This window comes from Schistocerca gregaria, unplaced genomic scaffold (assembly GCF_023897955.1).
Source record: "Schistocerca gregaria isolate iqSchGreg1 unplaced genomic scaffold, iqSchGreg1.2 ptg000294l, whole genome shotgun sequence".
In the NCBI taxonomy this organism is placed as follows: domain Eukaryota; kingdom Metazoa; phylum Arthropoda; class Insecta; order Orthoptera; family Acrididae; genus Schistocerca; species Schistocerca gregaria.
This window is the reverse complement of record NW_026061782.1, coordinates 759862-765398: the sequence shown is the minus strand read 5'-3', so window position 1 is coordinate 765398 and position 5537 is coordinate 759862.

Genomic DNA, 5537 nt, shown 5'->3' with positions numbered 1-5537 from the left:
AGTAACCTATGGAAGGAGTAACGATGACTCTCTTAAGATACACAACGAGTGACATATCGGTTCTGGCAGACTGACCGCAGTAAGAAAATATGACAGACTGGGTGAGCAATTGGGACGAGTAACTATGACTCTTTTAAGGTAACCAATGCCTCGTTACTTGGGGTTTGGATTAAGAAATCTCGAATAAACCCAGGGGGAAGTAACGATGAGTCTTTTATGATACACAACTATTGACATATCGCTTCTGGCAAACTGGCAACAGTATGAAAAAATGGGAGACTTGGTGAGCAATTGGGACGAGTAACTATGACTCTCTTGAGGTAGAGAACGACTCGTTACTAGTGGTTTGGTTAAGAAATCTCGAATAACCCCTGGGGGAAGTAACGATGAGTCTTTTATGATACAAAACTAGTGACATATCGCTTCTGGCAAACTGGCCGCAGTAAGAAAAAATGGCAGACTGGGTGAGCAATTGGGACGAGTAACTATGACTCTCTTAACGTAGCCAATGCCTCGTTATTGGGGTTGGATGAAGAAATCTCGAATAACCCCTGGGAGGAGTAACGATGACTCTTTTATGATATACAACTAGTGACATATCGCTTCTAGCAAACTGGCCACATTATGAAAAAATGGGAGACTTGGTGACTTTCTTGAGGTAACCAATGCCTCGTTACTAGGGTTTTGGATTAAGAAATCTCGAATAACCTTTGGGAGAAGTAACGAAGACTTTTTTATGATACACTACTTATGACATATCGCTTCTGGCAGACGCCGCAGTAAGAAAAAATGGCAGAATGTGTGAGCAATTTTGACGAGTAACTATGACCCTCTGAACGTAGCCAATGCCTCGTTATTGGGGTTCGATTAATAAATCTCGAATAACCCCTGGGAGGAGTAACGATGACTCTTTTATGATATACAACTAGTGACATATCGCTTCTAGCAAACTGGCCACATTATGAAAATATGGGAGACTTGGTGACTTTCTTGAGGTAACCAATGTCTCGTTACTAGGGTTTTGGATTAAGAAATCTCGAATAACCTTTAGGAGAAATAACGATGACTCTTTTATGACACACTACTATTGACATATCGCTTCTGGCAGACGCCGCAGTAAGAAAAAATGGCAGACTGGGTGAGCAATTGGGACAAGTAACTATGACTCTCTTAAGGTAGCAAATGCCTTGTTACTAGGGATTTGGATTAAGAAATCTCGAATAACCTCAGGGAGGAGTAATCATGACTCTTTTATGAAACACAGTAGTGACATATCGCTTCTGGCAAACTAGCTACCGTATGAAAGAATGGGAGACATGGTGAGCAATTGGGACGAGTAACTATGACTCTCTTGAGGTAGCCAATGACTCGTTACTAGTGGTTTGGATACACAACTAGTGACATATCGCTTCTGGCAGACTGGCCGCAGTAAGAAAAATTGCCAGACTGGGTGAGCAATTGAGACGAGTAACTATGACTTTCTTAAGGTTACCAATGTCTTGTTATTAGCGATTTGGATTAAGAAATCTCGTATAACCTCTTGGAGGAGTAACGATGTCTCTTTTATGATACACAACTTGTGACATACCGCTGCTGGCAAACTGGTCGCAGTAAGAAGAAATGTGAGACGGGGTGAGCAATTGGGACGAGTAACTATGACTCTCTTAAGTTAGCCAATGCTTCGTTACTAGGTGTTTGGATTAAGAAATCTCGAATAACCTCAGGGAGGAGTAATCATGACTCTTTTATGATACACAACTAGTGACATATCGCCTCTGGCAAACTGGATACAGTATGAAAAAATGGGAGACTTGGTGACTCTCTTGAGGTAACCAATGCCTCGTTACTAGAGTTTTGGATTAAGAAATTTCGAATAACCTTTGGGAGAAGTAACGATGACTCTTTTATGATACACTACTATTAACATACCGCTTCTGGCAGACACCGCAGTAAGAAAAAATGGCAGACTGGGTGAGCAATTGGGACGAGTAACTATGACTCTCTTGAGGTAGCCAATGACTCGTTACTAGTGGTTTGGATTAAGAAATCTCGAATAACTCCAGGGGGAAATAACGATGACTCTTTTATGATACACAACTAGTGACATATCGCTTCTGGCAAACTGGCCGCAGTAAGAAAAAATGGCAGACTGGGTGAGCAATTGGGACGAGTAACTATGACTCTCTTAACGTAGCCAATGCCTCGTTATTGGAGTTGGATGAAGAAATCTCGAATTACCCCTGGGAGGAGTAACGATGACTCTTTTATGATATGCAACTAGTGACATATCGCTTCTGGCAAACTGGGCACATTGTGAAAAAATGGGAGACATGGTGACTCTCTTGAGGTAACCAATGCCTCGTTACTAGGGTTTTCGATTAAGAAATCTCGAATAATCTTTGGGAGAAGTAACGAGACTTTTTTATGATACACTACTATTGACATATCACTTCTGGCAGACGCGGCAGTAAGAAAAAATGGCAGAATGGGTCAGCAATTAGGACGAGTAACTATGACTCTCTGAACGTAGCCAATGCCTCGTTATTGGGGTTGGATTAATATATCTCGAATAACCCCTGGGAGGAGTAACGATGACTCTTTTTATGATATACAACTAGTGACATATCGCTTCTAGCAAACTGGCCACATTATAAAAAATGGGAGACTTGGTGACTTTCTTGAGGTAACCAATGCCTCGTTACTAGGGTTTTGGATTAAGAAATCTCGAATAACCTTTAGGAGAAATAACGATGACTCTTTTATGACACACTACTATTGACATATCGCTTCTGGCAGACGCCGCAGTAAGAAAAAATGGCAGACTGGGTGAGCAATTGGGACATGTAACTATGACTCTCTTAAGGTAGCCAATGCCATGTTACTAGGGATTTGGATTAAGAAATCTCGAATAACCTCAGGGAGGAGTAATCATGACTCTTTTATGATACACAACTAGTGACATATCGCTTCTGGCAAACTAGCTACCGTATGAAAGAATGGGAGACTTGGTGAGCAATTGGGACGAGTAACTATGACTCTCTTGAGGTAGCCAATGACTCGTTACTAGTGGTTTGGATTAAGAAATCTCGAATATCCTCTGGGAGGAGTAATCATGACTCTTTTATGATACACAGTAGTGACATATCGCTTCTGGCAAACTGGATACAGTATGAAAAAATGGGAGACTTGGTGACTCTCTTGAGGTAACCAATGATTCGTTACTAGGGTTTGGATTAAGAAATCTCGAATAACCTTTGGGAGAAGTAACGATGACTCTTTTATGATACACTACTATTGACATATCGCTTCTGGCAAACTGGCCGCAGTAAGAAAAAATGGCAGACTGGGTGAGCAATTGGGACGAGTAACTATGACTCTCTTAACGTAGCCACTGCCTCGTTATTGGGGTTGGATGAAGAAATCTCGAATAACCCCTGGGAGGAGTAACGATGACTCTTTTATGATATACAACTAGTGACATATAGCTTCTAGCAAATTGGCCACATTATGAAAAAATGGGAGACTTGGTGACTCTCTTGAGGTAACCAATGCCTCGTTACTAGGGTTTTGGATTAAGAAATCTCGAATAACCTTTGGGAGAAGTAACGATGAGTCTTTTATGATACACAACTAGTGACATATCGATTCTGGCAAACGCAGCAGTAAGAAAAAATGGCAGAATGGGTGAGCAATTGGGACGAGTAACTATGACTCTCTTAACGTAGCCAATGCCTCGTTATTGGGGTTGGATTAAGAAATCTCGAATAACACCTAGGAGGAGTGAGGATGACTCTGTTATGATATACAACTAGTGACATATCGCTTCTGGCAAACTGGCCACATTATGAAAAAATGGGAGACTTGGTGACACTCTTGAGGCAACCAATGCATCGTTACTAGGGTTTTGGATTAAGAAATCTCGAATAACCTTTAGGAGAAGTAACGATGACTCTTTTATGACACACTACTATTGTAATATCGCTTCTGGCAGACGCCGCAGTAAGAAAAAATGGCAGACTGGAAGAGCAATTGGGACAAGTAACTATGACCCTCTTAAGGTAGCCAATGCCATGTTACTAGGGAGTATGATTAAGAAATCTCGAATAACCACAGGGAGGAGTAATCATGACTCTTTTATGATACACAACTAGTGACATATCGCCTCTGGCAAACTGGATACAGTATGAAAAAATGGGAGACTTGGTGACTCTCTTGAGGTAACCAATGACTCGTTACTAGAGTTTTGGATTAAGAAATTTCGAATAACCTTTGGGAGAAGTAACGATGACTCTTTTATGATACACTACTATTGACATACTGCTTCTGGCAGACGCCGCAGTAAGAAAAAATGGCAGACTGGGTGAGCAATTGGGACGAGTAACTATGACTCTCTTGAGGTAGCCAATGACTCGTTACTAGTGGTTTGGATTAAGAAATCTCGAATAACTCCAGGGGGAAATAACGATGAGTCTTTTATGATACACAACTAGTGACATATCGCTTCTGGCAAACTGGCCGCAGTAAGAAAAAATGGCAGACTGGGTGAGCAATTGGGACGAGTAACTATGACTCTCTTAACGTAGCCAATGCCTCGTTATTGGAGTTGGATGAAGAAATCTCGAATTACCCCTGGGAGGAGTAACGATGACTCATTTATGATATGCAACTAGTGACATATCGCTTCTGGCAAACTGGGCACATTGTGAAAAAAATGGGAGACATGGTGACTCTCTTGAGGTAACCAATGCCTCGTTACTAGGGTTTTGGATTAAGAAATCTCGAATAACCTTTGGGAGAAGTAACGAGACTTTTTTATGATACACTACTATTGACATATCACTTCTGGCAGACGCCGCAGTAAGAAAAAATGGCAGAATGGGTGAGCAATGTGGACAAGTAACTATGACCCTCTTAAGGTAGCCAATGCCATGTTACTAGGGATTTGGATTAAGAAATCTCGAATAACCTCAGGGAGGAGTAATCATGACTCTTTTATGATACACAACTAGTGACATATCGCCTCTGGCAAACTGGATCCAGTATGAAAAAATGGGAGACTTGGTGACTCTCTTGAGGTAACCAATGACTCGTTACTAGAGTTTTGGATTAAGAAATTTCGAATAACCTTTGGGAGATGTAACGATCACTCTTTTATGATACACTACTATTGACATACCGCTTCTGGCAGACGCCGCAGTAAGAAAAAATGGTAGACTGGGTGAGCAATTGGGACGAGTAACTATGACTCTCTTGAGGTAGCCAATGACTCGTTACTAGTGGTTTGGATTAAGAAATCTCGAATATCCTCTGGGAGGAGTAATCATGACTCTTTTATGATACACAGTAGTGACATATCGCTTCTGGCAAACTGGATACAGTATGAAAAAATGGGAGACTTGGTGACTCTCTTGAGGTAACCAATGATTCGTTACTAGGGTTTTGGATTAAGAAATCTCGAATAACCTTTGGGAGAAGTAACGATGACTCTTTTATGATACACTACTATTGACATATCGCTTCTGGCAAACTGGCCGCAG